The 24,376-nt window shown below is 47.6% G+C and overlaps 1 protein-coding gene across 5 annotated transcripts in view; it reads right to left on the bottom strand.

Moving 5' to 3' along the window:
• BMAL1 (basic helix-loop-helix ARNT like 1) overlaps positions 1–24,376 on the bottom strand; it is a 98,151-nt gene that overhangs the window by 54,775 nt on the left and 19,000 nt on the right. For 3 of the 5 annotated variants that reach the window (XM_072969531.1, XM_072969535.1, XM_072969533.1), the window contains exon 2: positions 12,918–12,990. The exons of 1 other annotated variant lie outside the window; for it this stretch is intronic. The gene's annotated coding sequence lies outside the window, so the exon portion shown is untranslated. Of the gene's footprint in view, positions 1–12,917; positions 12,991–13,100; positions 15,877–24,376 lie in introns of those variants that run through there. One more of the 5 variants, XM_072969532.1, reaches the window with a different exon arrangement.

Below are 24,376 nucleotides of genomic sequence, written 5' to 3'. Positions count from 1 at the left end.
AATGTGGGAGAGACTGGGGAGGAGCAGGTTAGGTTTTTGCCTAAGACTTCTATTTAGTTATGTCAGGTCTGGGATGCCCGTTACACACAGAAGGATGGATGCTGAGTGGGAAGTGGGTATGTGAGTTGGGGGGCTTGGGAGAAAGGTCCAGGGTCGTCAGTCTGTAGATGACCACCAGGACGTGGCAACACAGGTTCTCCACTCCTTGGCCCCGGCTCCAAACAGGCACCCAGGGGCCCTGGCCCCCGCCCTGTGGCTCCTCCTGCCTGGCATGCTCTGCCTGGACTTCTGCAGTGTGGACTCCCCCTCACCTCTTAAGATTCACTCTAAGTCACCTCTTATCTCCTGGGTCCCCAGGAGAGGGCCTCGGTCCTCTTCTCCCCTGGCACCCTATGACACGTCTGGGTGACAGTACAGCCCTGTGTCACACTGTATATTTGCACCTTTCCCTCGTGAGTCTTGGGGGTAGTGGCTATAAGTCGATTCCTCTCCGTATCCCACCTCCTCACATGAGGCCTAGGCACAGCGAACGTCAGCTAAGTGAGCGGAGTTCCCCTCTGTGTAGAGAGACGCAAGAGAAACTATAACAAGCAACTGACTCATGCCGCAGCTGCTGTCTGCAAGGGGAGACAGGGCAAGAAGGCAGAAGCCATCAAGGAAGCGCCAGCAAAGCTCAGTGGGCTGTACCCAAGTTTTGAGGAGGGCTTCCAGAAATCCGAGAGGCAAGTATCAGGGCATTGCAGGTGTAATGAACACTGCACCGAGGGAAGGTATTTTGGGTTTCTGCCACAGAAACAGCAGCAAGTCCCCAGCCAAAGCACAGAGACAGAGAGAAGGAAACCGACATTGTTCATAGGCGCTCCCATCATCCAGACAGTGAGCCTGGATACAGGTCCTACTCACTTTCCTTTACCCACACGGACAACGAGGGTCAGAGAGGTTGGAGGATGTGCCCAGGGCCACAGAGCTGGCAGGTACAGGAGCCATAATTCACAGTCAGGTCTTCCTGAAACCAAGGCCTGTGTCCCTTCCAGCACACTCCACGGCCTCGCTCCATCACAGGAGCTCCAACAGCAGTGAGCAGGATGGTTAGGGAGCACCTGCGCCCCGGATCAGATCGCAGGGAGGAAATGCAGCTCCTGGTTGAGGGGATGTGGTTTGCCCACTGGTACTGGGGAGTCACCAGCAGGACGAAGCTGGAACCTCAGTCTCTGACTGGCAAGCCTAACCCTTAGAGCGCTGCACCTGCACCCTGTCATTTATTCCTTAAAGGGCAGAGACGGAGCAAAAAAAAAAGATTCTAACAGTCGAACCTATCTGCTACCCTAGAAATAAAAGCGAGACAAATGGGAAATTGTGGTTTTCATCAATTACTGCTGCTGAATGATTCTGGGAGCCCTGTAATAGGGAGGAAGCTACGTGAGGAGAGCCTTCATTGCACTGAGCAGGTTACAAAACCAGCAAAATCAGGGCAAGACCCTGAGCTGGGCAGCAGAGGATGATGGGAAAAGAACCTGAGAGCAGAACTGTGGCTCTCCACACTTGTGTAATAGTCAGTATATTTAACTCTCTAAGCCTCAGTCTCCCCATCTGTAATAAAGAACTAATAGTCAAAAAAAAAAAAAGAACTAAACGTTGAATGGCTGGGGAGTTTGTTCACTGCTGAGAAGGCAAAAGAACTTATTCATGCTGTAGAAAAAAGGAACAGAAAAAAAAAATGCCAAAGCTTTTGTAAAACTTAGTAGAGTGAAATAGCATCATCCTCTGAAGATCTACTAAAGCACAAAGAAATTCTTTAAGAAACTGTGAGTAGCTGAGTATCTTAAGCTATGGCAGGAAGGAGAGACAGAATGAGAGGGAAAAGGAACGAAAGGGAAAAGAGAAAGAGGATGGATTTGAATATATAGCTGCATTGTTAAGAGTCAACAGAAGCTCACATACACATATATACAAAATAATGTAACTTTATTACTAATGGATAGAATTGCCTATTAAGTATGTATGGCCTTATCATCTCCATTGAACTCTTATTCATCCCTCAATACCCTACCTGTTTGAAGACTTCTTCCACCCCGTTCCACCTAAAGGTTATTTAATCTTTCCTCCATTAACTGATTCTTATTATTGCACAAATTACACTGTGTCTGCTCTGTATTTGCTTGTCCCCTACCAAATAGTGAGCTCCTAGGAGTACACACTGTTTATGATTCATCTTTAGGCCCATGTGGTGGCCTTGCCCTGGCTCCAGGATCCCCAGCCAGCAGCCACTAGTTTGGAGCATCCCCAGGGGAGAACCTTCTCTCTATAGCAGGAAAATGAGAGAGGACTCACATTTATAAAGTGTCTATTCTATGCTGAACATCTGAAAGGCACCTTTCAATTCTTAATTCATGTATCTCTCAAAATGCCCCATGAGAGAATCATCATCCCTATTTTTATAAAAGAGAATACTGAGGCTCAGAGAGGTGAGGTCAACAGCCAAAAGCGCACAGTGCTAGTGGCAAAAGTGATGGATTTGAACTGGGTCTATCTGACTCCAGATCCCTGTTTTCACTAGACCAGATTACCCTGCACGGATCTAATAAAGCTGAGGGAATCTTGGAAGGATAAGTGGTCTGGGCATCAAATCTACTTGCAGGCTCAGAAGTAGGGTTGGCGCTAAGGAGCTTTGGCCAGTACAGGAGAACCTGTTAGCAAAAGCCTGACACCAGGTCAGAGAGGCAGAGAGGAGTTCTCTGCAGAAGATGGAATTCAAAATTTCACATGCAGTTAGCAGGTGAGAAGCTGACCATTTCCAGAGACCTGTTCCCTTTAAGGAGAAGCAGGTATACTCTGGATCCGCAGTTCTCAACTATGTTTGATCACTTCAGGCCCCTGGTCAAGAATTCATAGATCCTTCCCAAGGGCTAAGGAAACATTTGAGAACATAACCATAAATGTTAGCACTGCTGGGAGAAAGCTGTGGACAGAAGTGACCACAGGAAGTCTGGGCATGTCACTTTCCCTTTCCTTTCTCCACCCCCCAGCTCAGTAAAGGAAACTTCCATAGTGTCCTGTAGGCAAAGAGCTACTTCTTGGCCTCACAGGGATCTGATTCCACCATATTTGGAGTCAGAAGATCTGCATCCAGTGCACTGACCCTTCCTGGCTGTGTGACACTCACCAGATCAGACCTTTGGGCCCAAGTGTTTCCATATATAAATGGGGGAACAAGGGAGGGCCTGCTTCACAGGGAGGTCGTAGGGACGCTATAAGCCAATACATGCGGGAAGATCCTGTCAATGTAAAGGAAGAAAAGAAGAAAAAAAGAGCCTGTCATATATAAGGAGGGGTGCTGGGAATCCATGCGTTCCTCACCACATCACCTGCCGTCTCCCCCTCCCCAAGGCCTGGCACTCCCTGGTATAGCCTGTTTAAATGCTAACCTGACCTTTGTATAGGGCTCAGCCCTTGGTAGGAAAGACAAGGCGACCCTGGTAGAGTCATGGAAAAGGAAGCTGTGATTTGGCTGTTATTCTTCCAAAGGCTGCCTGGCACAACTGAAATCCTCAGGTAAGTACTTAATAATTAAATTGGTTACAACAGTTGGGGAACATTTTTGTCACCTTGCAGGACAAGAACCATCACCAAAATCATAGTATGAAAATCTTTTAATTAAACCTGCAGACATATATTTCGAATGCTTTTCTAAGATAAATGTGTCATTTTGATGGCATCTTTGTGAGTTTTTAAAGTTTACTTTTCTCATGCATGGTTAAGCAAAAACTAGATCATTAAAGCCATAATTGGATACTCTTGGGAGGTGCATGAATTGGTACAGCCTCTTTGGAAGACACTTAGGCAATATTGATTCAAATTTTCAAAGCAAACTATTTAAGCCCCAACTCCCACTTCCAGGCGTCTATACCACAGAAAATCTCATACCAAAGTTCACAGGTGGGTGCAACAATTTCCCCAGCAGCAGTGGGTGCACTGGCAAAAATCAGCAACAACCTGGGTGTCTACCAATACAGGGATAATTAAATATATTTAAAATGCACCCATACCACGGAGTACAATTGTTAAACATAATAAGGTACATTTATCTGTACATATTGACTTGAAAAGAAAAACATTACTAATTGACAGTTGGCTAAAAAAATAAAAACTGCAGAACTATATGCATAGAGAAATTCTATTTCTACAAATCAAACAAAAAAGCATGTAGGTTAGGGTAAGGGCAAAGGAGGTGGGTGCTAGGGGGATACAAACTAATGAAAAAGTCTAAGGTTATACCCAACAAAGTCTCAAAAGTGCCTCTCTTGAGGGAAGTTGGGGGGTGGGGGGGAGGCGTGGGTCACAGAAGTTAAGTTAATGCACTTCAGTGTCTGAATTTGTTATGAGTGTATACTTTCATGATGGCAAAAACAAAAAAAATTAAAAGCTCATAGAATAATAATAATTTTAAAAATTGCTCCCCTAAAGTAAACACTGTGGGACACAGCGCCTCTTCTCCTGTCCCTGCATATGGCCACCAGTCCTGTGCGTGCTCACTGGCCAGGAGTGGGCATGGGCTTGCCCGAGAAGAGACTACAGATGGGGATGGTCTCCAGTGCTGAGAATCTCCAACTCCTCTCCTCTTTCAATAAGGGTTCTGCCAAATTACAACTATGTCAAAGAGATGGCTAATAAAAAGGACTAAATAGCTTTAATTGCTCAAATTTACAACATCATAAACTACTAAATTACAGCAGGTCATTTGTTTTCAACCTCCCTTAAATAGGGACAATCAAAAGTTATATTCTGCAATAGCCAGCATTTTACGTTGACTTACAAGTCTTGCTGAAGACTTCTTAAAAACTGTTAATGAGGAAACCCCACAGGGAAGAGAGAAGGTTACTCTGTTAAACCCAAAAGAGCCTAAATAAAACTATAGCATGGGGTTATCATAAAAATGACAACTTCACTTAGTGGGTGAAATAATCTTCCTTTCTATGGTCAGAGTTGCTGGTGAAAAGAATTCTGAATTGACGCAGTGTCTGGAGTTGGTTACGTTTAGCACAGACTAGAATCTCCATTAGCTGCAGGTCATGTACCAGTGTGGGGGGAGCGGGGCCAGGGAAGTGAGAAATGAGTCCCCGTAAGAGGCACTGCCACATTTCAGCACCGCCACGAGGCAAGATGGACCCAACACTGCTAGACCTTCGCATTTTCGTGACGAGCTGGAAATCCAGATCTCTAGACAAAACCTACCAATTTTTAAATGTTAGCCACTAATGTAGAAGTTTTCAAACATTGTGAGCACTGAAAGAAATACATCTGCAGGCCAGATGCAGCCAGTGAGTAGAGAATCTTCAACCTCTGCCTAAAAGTATCCATATTTTTTAAGATTGTTGTAATCTATGTTCGATTTTATTTTGGGAAGGATGGGAAGAAGCAGGGTAATGGGATGGGATGGAGATAAACACAACAGAGGCAAGCACTTGATGTTAAGAAAATATTTCTAACATACTTGAGAAAACAATAGTAGTTGTCTATGTCAAATTCTGAATAAATTGCTTAAATTTACTCAGCTATTCTAGGCACAAAACTCTGATAGAATTTCTTAAGCAAATTCTTGGGAATCTGTTCCAAGCAAATGCCCACAGTTTATTGTCAATTAACTTACAAGAACTTACTAGGCCACATATATTATCACAAAAAATTTGATAATACCACCAGCAAGCACAGAATTGCTCCTGCGTGCCAGGTGCCACTCAGGCGTTTGGCACTTGGGATCACCAGTGTGGTCACACAGCCCTGGGCAAGATTCCAGTAAAGGCCTGTCTGACAAATCTCCCTCCAAAACAAAAAACAAAAATAACAAGGAACTAGACTCAACACCATACAATTGTGCTCAGTCATTTTTCTCAAAGCCCAAACAATAAAAGATGTATTTGTGCTAATAACATCCGCACACAATCGGCAGTTCACAAGTGCTTTTCCTACATACCATCTCACTTACTCCTCACAGCCTTTACCTGCATTTTAGACTTTGTATCTTGTCCAAAGTCTTCTTGCAGTTATTGACAATACTACTTTAAAAACAACACTAAAATGATAACAGATACTTGGCATTTTCTACATGCTGGGTATAGTGTGAAGCACAGTTTCATTTCACCTTCTCAAGAACCTCATAGAGATGATTACTATGATCACTGACCCATTTTATAGGTGAGAAAACTGTGGCTTGGAGAGCTCGGTTTGTCTTAAGCCTCACCACTAGCAGGCACAGAGCTGATATTGTGAAGCAGGTCTGCCTCCAGGGCTGAGAACAGTATGCTGGGTGCCAGCGGCCCAGAGGCCATCTGTCTGTCCACTGTAAGCTGATCTCAGTTTGTTGCCAGCAAATGTACTCAAGGCATGGCTAAGGTCCTCCTGCTTCCCCTACCCTGCCCATGCCCACTTTCTCCACTTGGTCAGAAGACATTTTTTATTTTTTATTTTTTCCCACTCAAAACCAGTGTGAGTCACTTGGAGCTCAGCCAGCCTGGCCCTGGAGGGCCCTGGAGGCCTGGTGAGGTGTCCCTGGGGGACCGGGCTTCCCTGCTGCCAGCAGAGTAGCGTGGTACCATGCCAGCCTGCTGGGGTCTAGATGGGGCTTTCACATCACTGCTGTCTGAATGAGGTCTGGGAAGGGGACCCTGATAGTCACAACAACCCCGCAAAATGGTCACCGAGGTACCAAAGTGGGGGTCAGGGAGAGGGGAGGCGCCTTCGGCTAGAGAGGAGGAAAGATCTATTTGGCCAACAGCTCTGTAATGTCTACTATTCAAAGCCCTATATTGGGCCCCTGAAAGAAGGAGACATGGTCTCTAGTGTGCACAAGGATAAATCATGTATGTAAAAACATTGAGCAAGAAATACACACACACCCATACACACTCACCAGCACAGGCATGCACATTCATACTCAGAATCACGAGCAGCTGCTCTTAGGGTAACAACTTCTGTCCTCTTACCTCCTCTGTAGCCCCCTCAGCCCTGACTATACAGGGGGCTGCCCTGCCACAGAGGCCACACCAGGGCTGATCCCAGTCAACTCTGGAAGGACGGAGAGGGCAGGCACAGAGGTCAGGACAGCCCGGGGTGGTCAGAGCCATCCCTAGAGTGTGTGCAGGTCCAGAGGAGCAGAGGAAGGGTGCAGGCTGTGTCCTGAGGGAAGAAAAGGGTCCCCCTCCTTACACAAGGATGAGGATGGGTTTGCAGGTGGAGGAAAGACAAAGGCAGCCAGTCCAGCACAGACGCTTCCTCAGCACTGCTGGCTCTGACATGAACACGGAAGAGAGGGTGCAGGCTAAACTGTAGGGGGCCCGAGGAAGCCCCTTTCACATTCACAGCCCAGACTCTGGTGATGCAAGGGGCCAGGAGAACCAGCAGGTGAGCCGCTGTCTGGGCGGGCAGGCTGTCTGTCAATTTAGTGTTGAGGTCATGCTCCTGTCGACCTGGAGGTGACGGGGCTGCCAATGGGAGAATGAACACTCATTCATCTATAACCACACAAGTAAATGTAAGACGGCCTCTGGGATGAGAGGGAGGATGGGCTGCTGAATGCCAGGTAGAGGGGCCCATGAAGCACAGCAGAGTGGGTAGGAGCTCAGCCTTGGGCGGGTGCCCAGGGGCAAACCCTGCTCGCACGCCCCCAACTGATCTGGGCCTTGTCTCTTGGAAAGGGATCTTTGGGGTAATAATAGCCCTGACCTCAGCAATGCCTACTGAGGCCTTAGCACTAGGTGGAGCCCCACCAAGCACTTTGACGGGGCCTGCCCCACGGTGAGCAGGCAGTAAGCAGTATGAAGTGATAAGGTTAATGGTGATGGTAAGACCTGGGTTTCTTATCGAGGAGGTCAGGGAAGGAAGGCTTCCCACGAAGAGACAAATCAGCTGATATCTGAAGGGTGGATGGGCATGAACCAGGCAAACCGGAAGGAAAATGAACTCCCTGCAAGGGAACGGCTTCTGGAAAGTCCCTGAAAGGCAAGCAGCAGCAGTCTTCCCAGGCAAGGAAAGCAGCCCCAGGGGCCCCTGGAGACGCTGGCCAGCAGGATACCTCTCGGATGAGAACAGCTTCTTCCAGGAATCTTCTTCCCAGATCACTACGAAGAAAAGCTGCGTTCTCAGCACAATGTCCCAGGTCTGGGGCAGAACCAGAAAGGGAAGGAGAGGCAACAGTGTCAAGCTGCAAGCCCCACATGAAAACGTGAGAAGGTGCAGGTCAGTGCCTAGGCGCACTGACGCAGCTGCTGAGCGGAACACAGACACGGACCTGGCACCCCTGGGCTCAGAGCCTCTTCCTATGTGCTACTCCTTGTATTCACTGAGGACTTGACAAGGCTCCAAACGAAGATAAAGATGCTGTCGGGCACCTCCAAAAGGACCACAAGCTATCCTCATCCCCCAGCCAGAAGAGCACTCTCAGCTGGACTATGCGACGAAAAAGCTGTCAGCAGTTAGCAAGAATCATTATTTTGGCTAATTTAGGAAATTTGGGATTCGTCCAGGAAGCTGGGTGGACCTCATTCCTAAGCATTCCTTAATGGACTATTTTTCATTTTGAATTGCTTTACTATCCCATCAACAACCAGAGTTAAAAATAAAAAAGTAAGAGGCAAAGAGTATAGAGACGTTACAGTCCCAAGGCCGCAACACGCAGGGAGACACAGAAGGCGGCCACAGACCCAGGCCCACAACAAAGGGGAGGCCCTACTCAACACAATAGCCAATGAACCTCCAATTTCTAATACATCTGATCACGCTATAAATCTGTTGTTTGGCTGCACAAATAGACTTTGCTATCCTCCCTCTTTCAACAAACACTTCCTGAGCCAGGTACACTGTGCTGGCACCGAGATCCCAGAGATTTTGTGTGTGTGTGTGCACGCACATGCATGCCCCACCCTTAAGGAGCTCAGTTTACTGAGCATAACAGATATTAAATCAACACTTAGGCTGATAAGTGCTTTGGGAAAGAGAGCAAATGCAGTGTGTTCTGGGAGCCAGCAGGAAGGTCATCTCCAGGTCACAGAGAAGTGCAGGGAGGGGAAGGAAGGTGTCCAGAAGAGCAGAAACCTGAGCTAAGTTACCAAAATGGGGAGCAGGGGTTGGGTCATTCCCAGGAAAGGGCCCAGCTCTGGCAAAGGCACCAAGAGGTGATGGCCGTTGGGAGGTTGGGCTGAAGTTAGAAAGACGGGTTAGGGAAAAAGTGAATCAGGGAAGGTGGCCAAAGGCCAGACTATGAACAGACTGCAGGCCCGCACGTGGGGCTCAGGTTTTATTCTATAAGCAATGAGGGGCTCTTGGAGAGTTGTAAGTAGAAGAAGGCACGACAGATGTGCGAGACAGAAACATCACGCTGCCAGGAAGGCAGGGGTGGAATGAGGGAGGACAAACGCGGACACAGGGAGAATAACGACAAGGCCACTGAAACGATCCCAACGAGAAGTCCTAAATGAAGGGGTGGGGAGGGAGGAGAATGGAGGGAGTGACAAACTAGAAGATGGTCTCTTCCAGATGAGGTAACCAATGGAAGATGACAGCTGAGGGAAAGGACAAAGCCAAGCACAACTCCTGCAGTCAAGACAACTGAAGGGGTGTCATCCCACCCAAGGCAGGCACCCTGGGGAGAGGGACACATTTGGTACCAGGCAAGGGCTGAGTTGGATGTGCCCATGTGTGGGACAGCAGCCAGGAGGGAGGGCTGGGAGGGGGCTCTGGGCTGGACATGCAGACCTGGGTGACTTCAGGACAGAGGTGAGCATGGATGAGCTCACCCGGGGAGAATACTTGGACTGACCAGAAAGGGATCAGGCAAAACCTTATTAAGCTAGAGACAGAGAAAAGAGAATCAGCGCAGCGGTGCAAGAGGGAGCACGTCGCCCCGCCAGAGACATGAGGCCCCTCTGGACCCAGGAGGGAGCTCTTGCTGTGGGGAGCAGTTAGCTAGGTGTTAGCAACCATGGCCAAGCAAAAGCATCACCACGGGGTATGGGCAGCTCTGCTGACATATCTGTGGTCACCCCAAAGAGCATGATTATGACTTTTTCCAGAGCACTTATCCTACCTGCCTGACCTTAGACTGCACATCTCGTCCATCTACTCTGTCTCCCCGGCTAGCACGTCTGCTTCATGAGGACAGAACCTGTCCTGTGTCACCTCTGTAACTGCGGTGCTGAGAGCAGTGCCTGGCACACAGAGGTTGAGCTCCTGTCCCAGGTAGCCCAGCTCACAAGAAGCAACAAATATTTAGTGAGCACATGCTACATGCCTGACACCAGGGTGGGTGCTGGGGGACAGAGAGAAACAAGACAAAATAGGACCCTGTCCTTGGAGTCTGAAGCTGGAGTTAGACAGAGAGAAATACAACTATTTAAACAAAAAGCAGATTGTTTAACTGCCATAGAGCCAGGACTGGAATCTGACTGTCATGCCTTCTAGTGAGATTTCCTTTCCAAGCCCAAGACTGTCATCTTCTCCAACTAAAGGAAAATGTTAGCTGGGGGAACAGTTAAAGTAAGTGTTTGGTCTTAGACTCTTCCAGAGATCCTACACTTCATCCACCCTTTTAAGAGACTCCTAAGAAGTGGAACCACCCACCATAGGCTCTGAATATTTAACCTTAAGAGCTCATTCTGTGTCTAGTCCTTCTACGTGAGCAGGAGGAGAAATCTGAGACTTAGTGGGGAGAAAACAAAAAGCAACATAAACCAGGGGTCAGATAGATCAAGGTTCAAATCCCTTGTAACCTTGGGCAAGCTACTCAGCCTCTCTGCGACCTGATTTCCTGATTGCTGAAGAGAGAACACTAACTCGCCTGTCGTAGGCTGTTGCAAAGATGAAAGCCAACGATACCTGTGGAGCACGCAGCACTGTGCCTGGTACACGGTAGGAGTTCATAAAACAGGGGCTCCAAACCAGTTCCACCTGTTGCTCTTATGACTCACTCTCTAACTGTTATATTCATGAAAACCTAGCCAAAAACTACTCAGAATTCAAACCAAAGAACACACACTCCAAATACTCAGAGCTTACACTGATATCTAGTTAAGTGACTTGAGGAAAGATCTCAAATTCTCACACTTGGGCAGACCCTGCAGTAAGGAGTTCCACTTCAATTTCTTGCTCTCCCCTACCATCTCCTCCAATTCAGGCAAATGCAACTCGTTCCCCAGCACATCACATCTTGTCTCATGGCAAGAGGCCAAACACGGGCTGGATTCCGTTGGTGCAAGTTTGGGCAGAGCTCTGAACACCACACCTCAAAGAACGCACAAGAGCACAATCGCCAGCCTGAGGTACACACAGACTCCCAGACACAGCTTGGCTCCGGAGAAGGGCGTGAGAACCGGTCACAGCACGCTTTGCTTGCCTCAAAGCTAAAGAAAAGGTTATTTTGGCATGCAGATGCTGAAATCTCTGTGTCTCCCTCCTTTTACTACCTAAACTCTCCATAAGTGGTCTATTTCACTAACGTCTCTGATTCTTTATCCCTCATTTATGTCTGACCTCATGCAACCTGGCCTCCTCCCCACTTCCCGTCTCATAGCATCACATTCCTCAAGATTGGCCATAACTACCTCATCACCGATTCGGCAGCCTCCCCTCAGGTCCCTTCTCCCTGGTCTCTGCTGCCCCATCTTCTTCCCTTCCTGGGACTCTCTCCTCCTTGGCCTCTGCTTCTCTTCCACCCTCTGCTTCCCATCCCAGAATTACACACATTCCCCAAGGCTCGGCCCTCTGCTCGTCATGGGGAGAACTTAATCCTATGGCTTCTGCTCTGTGTCTCCAGGCCTACCCTTCTCAGTTCAGGCTTCAGCCTCACATTTCCAACTGTCTACTGGACAGTTCCTGTTGATGAACCACTGCCATCTCGAAGTCAGTGTATCTAAAACTGGACGCATCTACTCCCCTTCTACCTACATTTCTGCCAATGGTACCATTGTGAACGTTCACTCAAGTTTAAATTTTCTTTTTCTTTGGCTCTTAAAGTTTAAGAAGACCATTAAGTCCTACAGTCCCCCCTTCACAATATCTCTCCTATGGGTCCTTGGCTCCATTTTAACCACTGTTAACCACATGACCTCATGCCTGGATTGCTGCTGCTGCCTTTAAGCAGGGCCCGTGCCTCTTGTCCAGCTATCAGATGAATGTCCCTAACATATTACTTCTGCCATGTCACTTCTTTGCCCAAAATAACTTCCATGGCTTCCCACTGCCTTCAGGACAACGTCCAAGTGCCTCAGCCCAGCATTCAGGGTCTAGAAAAGGAGTGGGCAAACCACAGCCCACAGGCCAAATCCAGCCCACCACCTGTTTCTGCAAATAAAGCTTTACTGGAACTCAGCCACACCCATGATTTACATACTATCTGTGGCTGCTTGCAGGCTACAGTGGTGGAGTGGAGTAGCTATGGCAGAGACCGCGTGGCCTATGAAGCCAAAATTATTTACCATCTGATCCTTTACAGAAAGAAAAGGTTTGCTAACCCTGGTCTAGAATAGTCACCAGCAAATCCTGCCAAAATTCTTGCCCATTACTCCTTTTGGGTTAAGTTTTTGCTCCTGTGGGTCTGCTGCTGAGCCCACTTTCTACATCTTATACCCTGAAAAGCTTCTCAAGCCTGAAAAGCTGATTGCACTCCTCCCTGGACTGCCGGGAGGCCAGCTGGGTCCATCCCCTGCACCCCGGGATGTCCCTCCTCTGGCCTCTCTCCCTGCATCAACCACAGAAACCTACAGTGAGATCCACTTCTCCTGTGGCTTCCCCCACCTGTACGTAGGCTTTTCTAGGTCCAGGCTCTGTAAACTCCCCAGAGCAGTGCCAATGATAACCACCTTGCCCTTCATTCCAAATACCAATCCCTCGATAGCAGAATTCGGTTGGAAGGCATCAGACAAACTTACCAATGAAGGCCTAGCATTCCACATTTGAAAAGTTAAGCTTGGGTCCAAAAGCATGCACTCTAGCCAGCACCACCTAAAAGCCAATGAAATAAGAGTTTAGCTTTAAAAGAGAGTATTTATACATTTTCTTTAAATTTACAACTCCAAATGAGTTTTGATTTACCGTCCTCCCAGGATGCTTACCTCTGCTCCTCTGCCTAGAAAATCCTGCTCATCCTTCAAATCCTCTGGACAGTGTTTCCCTGGAAGCCTCCCCAGGGCCCTAAATGGGCCAGGCACCTCCTCTTCTCAGCTCCCATGGAACACAGTGGTAACACAGTGCACAGTATAGTATAATTTGTTTGGGAATGGGGTCCGCAGACTGTAGGCTTATCCAGAGATTTGGTAAATTCATCCCTTCCCTTACCCCTACTGCCTAGAATACTACAGGAATTTAGACAGTTCTCAAAATATATCTGTAAAATGGGTGGAAAAATAACCTACTTAATCCATTAACACATGCCTGGGTATCTAAAATTCTGCTAGGCCACAATTTTCATCACAGAAATGAGTGCTTCAATCCTACTGCTTTTAACAGGCAACGGTTTAACAAGAAGGATTAATGGAATTAATCTTCTCAATGCACACCTCTGGAATGACACTCCCTTGGGCAGAAATCTTCAGAGGCTCCCAGAACCCAAGAAGGCAAGCCCAGCTCCATAGCCAGGCTGCCAGGCCTGCACCAATGAGCCCAGCCTGACTGCAGCCTCAGCTCATGTGGTCTCCCCCAGTGGCCCCTACAATCCAGAAAGGACTGATGGCCAGTCCCTTCTCTCAGCATTCCTTCCAGCTGGACGACTTCCTTCATCCCCTTCTCTCCACGCTATCCCCTTCTACTGAAATGGCCTCCATTTCAAACATCATATTCCAGACCAAGGTCATGGTGGGGCCCAGTAAGGATTTTTTTTCCTCCTCTCTGATTTTGTATATATGTATGGGGAGGAGGGATGTGGTAAAACACACATAAAATGTACAAGCTTAGCCATGTTTAAGTGTTCAGCTCAGTGGTATTATATGTGTTCATATGGTTGTGCAACTACCACAATCCAACCCCAGAACTCGTTTCTTCTGCAAAACTGAAACTTTATACCCCGTAAATGATAACTCGACCTTCTCTCTTCTTCCCAGGCCCTGGTACCCAAAAAGTTTTTGTGGAGTGGATGAATGGATGAATGAAAAAGTAGTGAGTGAATCTGACCTCAACCCTCTCCACAACAGCCAAAGTACTGTCCCTTTCTGCTGGATGCCCATGGTACTATCTTCACATCTTTCTCAGACTTATTTCAACCAATCTTAAATGACCCTTTTTTGCACAACTGTATTCTCCTTCAAGGCGGGGACTATGACTTATCTGAAAGGCTATGCTTGGGTCCAAAAGCATGCATTTGGCCTCTCTTCCATGTTGTTAGATCCAATGGGCAAGTCTCAGTCTTCATCTTACAGCTTTTGCTACTAACCATTCTGTCCTGTTTGACTGCTCTCTTCACCTGGCTTCCAGGATAGCACTCGTGGTTTTCCACTCACCTCTCTGGCTGTTCTTCCCTTTGCTGGTTCTTCCTCACCTCCCTGCTTCTCACTGTCAGAGTGCCCCAGGGCTCGGTCCTTCTCTCCTCTCTTCTGTACACCTTCAGTCGCCCCCTGGGTGATCTCACCTAGCCTCATATCACCTACATGCTGCGGTTGTGCAGATTTCTCTCCAAGCTGGGACCTCTCCTCCAGACTCCTGGTTAGTATATGCCACTGCCTGCTTCTAGTAAGATGTCAAGTGGACAGGAGGTCCACATGAGATCTGTTTGATGTCTCAAACTTGACATGTCTCACACAGACCCTTGACCTTCCCCCTGACCTGCTCCTCCCAGAGTCTTACCTATCTCAATTTAATAGTCTTCCAGTTGCCCAGGACAAAGGTTTAGAGTCATTCTCACTCCTGTTTCTTTCTTTCTCTCTTACTCCATATCCAATCCTCACCAAAACTGGCTTCTACCTTCAAAATACATTCAGTATGTGACCACTTCTCACCTCCTCCACCATTACCATCCGAGATGATTGCAATGATTGCAATAGCCTCCTAATTGGTGTCCCTGCTTTCCCTGCTTCTATTTTTGGTGTCACTCCTACCTCCACCCATACCCTATTTTCAACACAGGAAGGAATCTGTTACAACATAAGTCAGATTATATCATTTCTTTGCTTAAAATCCTTAAAAGTCTTCCTAGCAGGGACAATGTCAAAGGGATGAATGTTTCGAGAGTAGACCCGCAGACCCAGGGGCAGGCTGGTGGGGGAGGGAGGGTCTTCAGGCCAGGGTCCTCCTCCCAACCACCTATTTCTCCACTGGTAGCCCTGATGCAGATCCTATTAGCTGGTTCCTTAAAGAAAGGAAACTTTTTAAAGGGAGAAAAATACAACCAGTAAGCTTCCTTTTCCAGTTAGGGCACGAACATTCATATTTCTTAAGAAACAGTAAGAAAGATATGTCAAGTCTGCCACCACTTAATAACTAGTTTCCAAAGATAAAGCCAGCCTTCCAGAGGACAGTTATTACCCCCTTGGTGCTGGTGCTGACTCCTCCTGAAGCCCCCTTCTCCCTGGACCCTCCAGCTGGTCACCAAACTCTGCTCACCTAATTGTCTCCAGACTTGATCGCCCTCCTTGACCTCCCTGTGGCTGGAGGTAAAGTCCAAATGAAATAAGAGTCCAAGGACTCGAATTAGCTCAGGTCTCATCGGCTCTCCTCGGAACTACAATAACAGCCTCTTAACCAGTCTCCCAGCTCTTGTCATTTACTTACGTCCAACCACAGCTTCACACAGTGATGATTTTAAGAAAAAATTTGATCAAGTCCCCTGCTTAAAACTCTGCAGAGTCCCTACATTGCCATACTATAAACTTTTCAAAAGATATTATAGTAAGCCATAGTAAATATTCTTTTTTAATCTTCCCTAGATGCTTTTCTTCTGCCTTCTTCTCAAAAAGACCTTACTTGACCCAGTGGGGGTGGGTAAACCATCCAGCTCAGGTTAGAGTAGTCCACTTCCTGGCCACAGTGATAGGTCCAAGAGGACAAGCTCCTCACCCAAGCTGGGCCAATCAGAGCCTTTCTCCAGAATTGATACATGGATGCAGTGAAAGGAGTTCTCCTTTCACTGGAATTGCTCCACTGGGGCTGTCAGCAGTGGTACACCTCCAGGGAGGGTGGCCTGTCTGCAGTGGGAAAGACTGATGCTAACACACAAAGAACAGAAGGTGCCAGACGGGCCACCAGGAGCTTCAACTCCCATTCTGGAACCTCACTTCTGTGAACTCCTACAGCATCCTTCCTAGTCATGGAACCAATAACTACCCCTTACCCTCAGATAGCTGGAATCCCAGCAGGCCCACCATGATGTTTCCTGTACGTGTGCCTTTCTCTACATTGTGTCCTCGGCCCAGAATCACACTCCTTGGGTTTTTACACAGCAGCCAGGCTTCCCCTGTGGAGCCTGCCCTGAAGGGAAGCACAGTTAGTCTGATCTTCCAGAAATGCTCTAAAAGGCCTGGAATAGACCCACTCTGCTACACTTACACCCCTCCCCTATCTCCCCAACCCCAAAGCTAGTTGCCCAAGCTAGAAACCTCAGACTCACATAGTCTCCTCGTCCTTCCTTGTGGCCCACGTGGACTTCCCCTTCTTCCTTCTGCCCCATGTCTACCATCATAGTCCAGAACCTCATCATTTCTCCTCCCCGGGCCCCGGGTCTCTCTGCCACTCCCCGCACCCGATCATGCCTCCACACTGCTGTCGGGTTGAACCTCTGATCGCCCTCGTACCACCTACAAAGCCAAACCCCTGGTATGAAGGCCTTACATCTTGGCCTCAACCTAATTCTCTAACTTCTCCCAACCACTTCCACTTCTGAAAGGATAGAGTAGACGTACTCTTCCCCATTCCACCTGCCATGTACAACAGAAACCACTGCATGTGACGGGTAAAACAAATACAGGGAGACTCTGAAAGGCAGAGTGAAGAAGGCAGACCCGTAAGAACTCATCTGGAGCTAAAGAACCTGGAAATGCCAACAAGCACAGACAGAAAGAGACTCCAACAAAAGCTTGCTCCCTCAAGCAAGACGGACAACTTTTAGATAATAACCACTCTGTTTCAGCCAAATACCACAGAAAACCCCATGGTCCCTCCCACACCCATACAGTACAGTGCAAATGACATTTGCAAAAAACCCTACAACTAACCATGTATTTAATGGTCAAAGACTGCATGATTCCCCCGAGATTAGGAACAGGCAATGCTGTCCACTCTCACCACTCTTATTCAGCAGAGTGCTTGAAGTTGGAGCCAGCACAGGAGACAATAAAAGGACATAAAACATACAGATTGGAGAGGAAGAAATTAAGCCATCTCTATTTGTAGATGATATGACTGTCTAGATAGAAAATTTTGAGGAATATACCAAAAAAAAAAATGCCTACAACTAATTAGTGAGTTTAGCAAGGATGCAGGATATAAGATAAAAATTTTTAAAATATCAATTGTTTTCTATATACTAGCAATGAACATGTGGACACTGAAATTAAAAATACAATACCATTTACAATTACAAAAGAAAGAAACAAACAAACAGACTTAGGTGTAAATATAGTTTTTTCCAGCAAATCATTCTATGGTTTAGCCACATGGGTCTACTCTGCCAGCAGGGCAGGAACAGTATATTTGTTTCACTCTCCAGTGCCCAGCACCTAGTAAGCATGCAATATTTACTGGCACAGCTCATACCTTGCTCTGTTTAAAATAGACTTTCTTCCCCTTTATGCTCCTAATGAGATCACTGTCTGCTAAAAAGTTCTATCTCTTGTTTCTGCCTTGGTGGGTTATGATTGCCAAGGAAGAACCAGGGAAACTGTTTCCACTCCGACTCCCGAACACATTTATGTTCTTACATTACAGACAGCAGGGATTGGAAGTGGCCTCTGCAGGCATCTCTCCGTCACCCAGAGGGGACACTGGGCTCCTTCCGCATCAGTCCAAGGGGGCCCCAAGGCTCAGCCCAAAGATGCCAGGCAATGATGTGAGACCACAGCCAGTGCTGTCCCATCCAGGCTCTGTACTGGGAGGAGCTACAGATGTCCTCCCTCTGAAAACTCAGTTATGGAAAAGAATTGCCTGTCTGTGCTAAAGAAAGTGCTGTGGAGAAGAGGCTACGGGAGATAGGCCAGGGTCCAGAGGGTATCTGGATATCTTTTTCTCCCTCTATTTACTTCTGAGGGTAGAAAGTGATCTAATAATCATTTAACTAAAGCCCAAATCTCAGAACAATCCTAATTCTTCTCTTTCTGTCACCCCCCCCCCATTGATCCCACATCAAAACCTGTTGTTCCACCTCCAGAATAGATCTCGGCATCTCCACCACCACCACCACCACTCGGGGCCTGGCTGCTCACATCACTCACCATGACATGACAGACTCTGACTTCTCTCCCTGTGTTCTCCCTCAATGCAGCAGTCAGTGATCCTTTCACGATGTAACTCACACCAAAGTATTTCTCCTCCTAAACCCTGAAGTGTTCCTGGCTCTCCTTGTTATTCACAGTGCAACCAAGTCCTCACAATGACCTTAATGGCCTAGCCCCCTTACTTCTCTGCCCTAACGTCCCACCACATCCTCACCTTCTCCTCACTCCACTCTAGCCATCTGCTGTTCCCATGGAATAATGCTCTTCCCCTGTTAAACCCATGACTCACTTCACCTCATTCGCTGAGGTAGCCACTCTGATATGAGTTCACCAAAACCCATCTCCTTTTTCTTGTGAGCATGTGGTTGGACTACATTTTCCAGCCTCCCTTGCAGCTAGGAGTAAACATGTGACTGAGTTCTGACCAGTGGGTACAGGGTGGCATGCTTCTTCCCGACTGGCCCATAACAACTTCCCCACAAAGCCCTCTATTTTTCCTCATCCTCCAGCTGAATGGAAAGGAATCTGAGGGCCTTGAAGAGGGTGGAGCCACAGGACAGAAGGAGCGTGGGTCCCTCAGTCACTGTCAGGAAGGCTGCCGGCTTGCCAGAAGAAGCCACACTGGACTGTCTCTATAAGAGAAATAAAGTTCCCTTAGGTTGATACACTGAGATTTGCAGGTCTGTTTGCTACTTAACCTAACAATTTGGTCTCCTTCTCAATGAAGCCTTCTTTGATTACTCTATTTAAAATCCTCCCAACACTTCTTGGCTGTCCTCTTTGCTTTATTTTTCTCCATAGTCCATATTACCATATTGCATATTGTATATTTTATTCATTATTTTTTCTCTATCTCCTCAAATTTAAATGTAAGCCGAAGGCAGGAATTTTTGCTTTCCCTACCCTCCTCTTTGCTGTATCTCCTGGGTCTAGAACAGTGCTTGCCATGTTGTAGACAATCACATGCTGTTGAATGAATGAATAAATGAATGAATGAATAGACTACAGGGGCCCCAAGGTCAGAAAGGCCTGGGTGGAGGCCCAGCTCTGCCATTTACTAGCTGTGTGACCTGGGGCAAGTTACTCTACCTCTGCCAGACTCATTTTTTCATCTGTAAAATGAGAGAAAGCAATAGTACCTTCTTTACAGAGACTGGGAATAATTAAGATCATGAACATAAATCTTTTAATACAGTGCCTGGTAACAGCTCAGGCTCCAGAAGTGCTAATTGCCACTGTTATCAACCCAGAGCCAGAGGACAAGACTGGGTGTCAGGCCCTTGCAAGGTCACTGGTAGGGCCACGTATCAGAGGAAGGAAATGAATGGATATTTACATACACAAACTCTTCTGGAAGAAATCGTGGCAAACACCTAGGTAGTGAGATTCAAGAGCTGCCTTAAAGTTCTCAGTAAATTGCAAGCGATCAGGAAAACATGACAACTGGTGTCCGGGGTGATGAAAACCGTGTGCCGAGTTTGCAGAAAAGCGCTGTTCTGGAGAGAGCACCACCCGGATGATGAGAGATCACTTTGTGCCTTTTAAGAAACAATTTTCACAGCAAAGCTTGAGAAAAGAGAGGCCTCTTGCATCATGAGGACAAGGTAATAAGGCTATAAAAATGGAACTCAAATAAACCACACACAGAGCCCACATGGGCCCAATTTTCCAGGAAAACTAGCGATTGCTACTGCATTCAGATGAGGCAGTCACACTTGTGCCTGAGCATAGCAAACAGCTTTCAGAAATCATTAGGCTGCAGAAAAGCCACTGGGTTTGCCAAATTAGCGGTGCCAGCTCTCACCTGCCCCTCTCTGTCATCCTCGCCTCTTTCTACTGAGAAGAGGACCCAGACGATGATACCCAATGCCGGCATCTGCTTCACTGTCTTCAAAATACAGATCCTCCTGAAGTGAACAGTACCGTGCAGTCAGGAGAGCCCAGGCTGCATCTCCTTGTGTCTGCAGCCCAGCCGCCCCTCTTCACAGGCCCTCTCGGCTTTCTTGTTGGCTCAGATCTATTCTCAGATCTCACCTCCTGGGACTCTCTGCAGTGCTAGGCTTTGTTGACAAACCTCCTCCTTGACACTCCTCCTTCCTGTGGCCCCTTACAGCTCTCACCAAACACCCCCATACCCACAGCTGCAGTCCCTCTCATCTCCAACTCTGGCCCCTCTTCCACCTCTGTACCTATAAACATGGGTACCCCAAGCCTCTAAAATATGGCGTCTACCCATCTTTCTGGTTCCAGTCCCTGTTCTTTCCCTCTATCAGAGGCAGGACAGCTTCCTGGTTAGAGGCAGATATTCTGCAGCCAGATCAGCTGGGTCTGGTCTTAGCTCTACAGCACTTGGCAGTTAATACATTGTTTTATGCCCAGTTCTTCATCTGTAAAATGGAGACAATGATAGTACCTTGCTTGGGTCACTGCAGGGCTTAAATGAGTTAATACAGATGAAGCTCTCAGAATCATGCCTTGCACCTGACTCTCTTCATAAAATGTGTATGCATATGACCACTGTGCCTGAGCCTTTGTTTCTGCCAAACTCCAAATACCCACCGTGTCCTTCCACCTCACTCTGGCCTTTACCTTTGCTAGGAATGTCCAGGCTTCTGCTCAGCCAGTCTGTAAGGTGCTGACCAAAGCACCACTCTTCAACACCTTTCTATATCCCCCTGACCCCAGCTGCCCAATGAGATGGAATTCCTTCTCAGCAGGCCGTGGGGCTGACTTCTCTCAGGGCCCTCTTCTTAATCTCCCTTGAGTAACCATCAGTTTTAGACTTGTTTTATCCTTCCCACTCTCAGTTCATGAGCTCCTCAGAAATAGGGGTGCCTTGGGTTTCTTCCCAAATTTTTATTCTACATTGTAAAGACTCAGTCAACACTTGCTGGATTAAGTTGAAATGCAAAGCCTAGAGCCTGGGTCTACATAACAATCAACAGAGGCTGAAACAACAACAGATCGGCAGGACAGAGGAAGCCTTCCTCATCACCACAAAGGCAACACAGATTTCAAGTTAAAAAGAGTACAGGGGACCAAGTCAGTGATGTTTGTTTCCCGGTTTCATTCTAGCCATTTACTGCTGGCCAAGAAAAGGCCGGATCCTTTTGGCAAGTTCACAGCCTGCCTGCACTGCTAAGAGGACTTCTAACAGGCTTGCTTGTCTTGGGGAAGACATATTTTTTCCCTCAAAAATCCTATTTACTGTTTCTTGTTTCACGCTTTAAAACAACCTTAAGACGACATCGTTTATTTTATTTTGTTATGGTTTTAAACAAAGCACCAAAATACGGGGTGACACAATTCCTCAATTTGAGCAGGTAGATGATTCCTTAAAAGAATGTACCGAGCTCACACCCACGCTTCAGAACAAACAAGCCATGTATTACTTGTAAACACACAGCCTTTCACGGACATCTAATTTCACATTACTGTTGCCCTGTTTTTTCATTCATGGAAACACAACAAAGACTTTCCTAGCATTTAAAGTAAAATTTTAATATATCCTCATGATGTTCTTCTTGGGGAAAAAAAGTTCTGATTCTCTATCTTATCTTGGGCCGTTGCCATTAGCTGGATAAATGCCAACCTAATGAAATGATTCTGTTAACACACAAAGATGGCTTAATGCAGCATTAGCAGAAAGAGCAAAAACTAGAAATAATCTAAATGCCCAATAACAAGCTCACGGCTTACCGAAGACATTCCCCTGCTAGAATATTATGCAGCCATCTTAAATAAGCATGTTGAAAACTAGGGAGCTACGTGGGATAAGGCTGAGGATAGCATCTTAAGAGTAAAGGGGATGTAGTGTGTCGGGATACATGTTTGTGCCACTAAGGTTGCCCCAGCTGGGCAGATTGGGCCCAGGGTTTGAAGCAGGAAAACTAGAAGAAAGCTAAGTAAACAGGGCCAGAGGGGAAGGTGGTAGGAAAAGGAGAACCCTGGGCATGGGGCAGGGGCCAGGGCCCCGCTTAGGAGTACAGAATGGGAGCTGGGAAAGGTGCCCCAAACCCAAGGTCATTTCAGGAATTTCATCCCAAAGCAGGCAAGGGGAATGGGAAGAGAACCCTTTCATTGCAGAATGAATCACTCTCTGGGTGAGAGAACAATTCTAAAACCCCTAAGACCCTCGATGTCAAGCCTTGTCCTTTCCACAGTGTAGCCACTGGGCTCCCACTGGAAGGCTCAGTCCTTCCCAAGCCTCTGAGGCTAATCCTGCCCCAAGGCAGGAGGGATTTAAGGGGCTCTAGCCCAGAAGCCAGGGATTTAGCTTGTTTGCTGATAGTCTGGCAGATAAAGAAAGTGAGCCCCCAAGAGAACAAGTATCTTAGCCAAGGCCACACAAAGAGTTATGGGCTAAGCTGACACTTGAATCTGAGTCTGTCCGCTTCTGAGCTTAAAGCTCTTCCATAGAGCAACCTGATGCCAGACTGACTGACGACCAGAGTGCACGAAGCAGTGGCTTGTGAACAGGTGAGCCCAACCAGAGCAGAGCAGGAAGATCCTAGGGACCCTAGGACACCAACAGTTGCTCCCAAAGAGAAAAAGCCCCCTCCTGCACCCCAGGCCATGCCGCTAACTCCTCAGCCCCCATACGTGAAGCTCTGCTGCCCTGTGGCTATTGATGCTGGTACCTAAGGGCATGACTCCGCCTCCGCTGTGCCACCTGTGGGTCCAGCAAGACAACTCCACCTCCAGACAAGAGAAAAATGACTCCAGAGCTCCTCCCCACATCTCCTGTCCCCCCTGATTCCTACCCCTGCTATCAGAATCCCCAGCCTGGATACCTCCTGTCAACATAAGTGGCCAAACCCACTGCCTGGTTTTTGAGGTCCTCCCTCACAAGGCCCCAACCACCCGACTAACCAGATCTCCCTAGGCACTCATCCCCCTCCCCAGATTGGCCAGGGGCTGCCCCCTCGTTCCTCATTCCATCTCCAGAAGCCATGTTCTCCTCCCCCACTTCAAATCCCCTAAGAGCCAGCTCAAGCTTTCTCTTCTTTTCCCAGGTCTCCTCTGAATACACTGGCGTTGCTCACAGTCACCACTGAATGACCCCAGTCCTTTGGGGCCTGCGCAGCCAAAGTGCCAGGCATTCACATGTGGAACAAGAAGGCCACCCAGACACCATCATTCAAAGGACTATGCACAGGAGGCCCTCTTCTCCCCAAAATCTGCCCTAAGTACCCCATTAGAAATTCCATCATTTAAGTGGCTGTCGAACTTCCCCTTGACCCCCCAGGAGAGAGGTGCAAACATTAGGCAGTGATGCTGGAGCCAGGACTGTGGGAAAGGGTCCTGATGGATTCATGAGCTCCCCACATGCCTCGGCTGCCTGCAGTGAGCACTTCCTGGACTCCTACTATGTGCCAACTGGTGGGCCCAGGGCATGAAGACACAAATCCAAACATGCCAGTCTTTGCCCTGGAGGAACTCAAACTGAAACTGGGAAAAGAGTGAGATAAGCCTTACTAAAAGCATCGGGATAAATACCACCCAGAGAGAGAGGGCACAGAGGGAAGAGCAGCAAGGAAGAGAGGTAGCCGTGATTTAATTCAACTGAGAGGGGGCTGGGGAAGGGCTCAGAGAAAGTCAAACGTGAGCTGGTCCCTGAGGGGTAATCAACAACAGTAAAAAGAAGTGCAGCCAGCATGCACTGGGCGCCGACTGTATGCTGAGCACTGTACCAAACACTTCACTTGCTCTATTGCAGACTCACTCACTCGTTTATTATGGATCCCTGCTACCCGTCAGGCACTGTTTTAGGCACTCTGGATAAAGCAGTGGACAAAATAATCACTAGTCTCTGCCCCCAGAATTGAGGTTCTATTGAAAAAAAGACAACAAACCAAATAAATAAGTAAAATATATCATATGTTAGATGGTGATAAGTGCTAAGAGGAAAACTAAAGCAAAAAAAGAGAAATATGGGACATAGGGGTGGAGCAGTGGGCTGTGGTACAACT

This window comes from Vicugna pacos, chromosome 10 (assembly GCF_048564905.1).
Source record: "Vicugna pacos chromosome 10, VicPac4, whole genome shotgun sequence".
Classification (NCBI taxonomy): domain Eukaryota; kingdom Metazoa; phylum Chordata; class Mammalia; order Artiodactyla; family Camelidae; genus Vicugna; species Vicugna pacos.
This window is presented reverse-complemented; position numbering and strand designations above follow the sequence as displayed.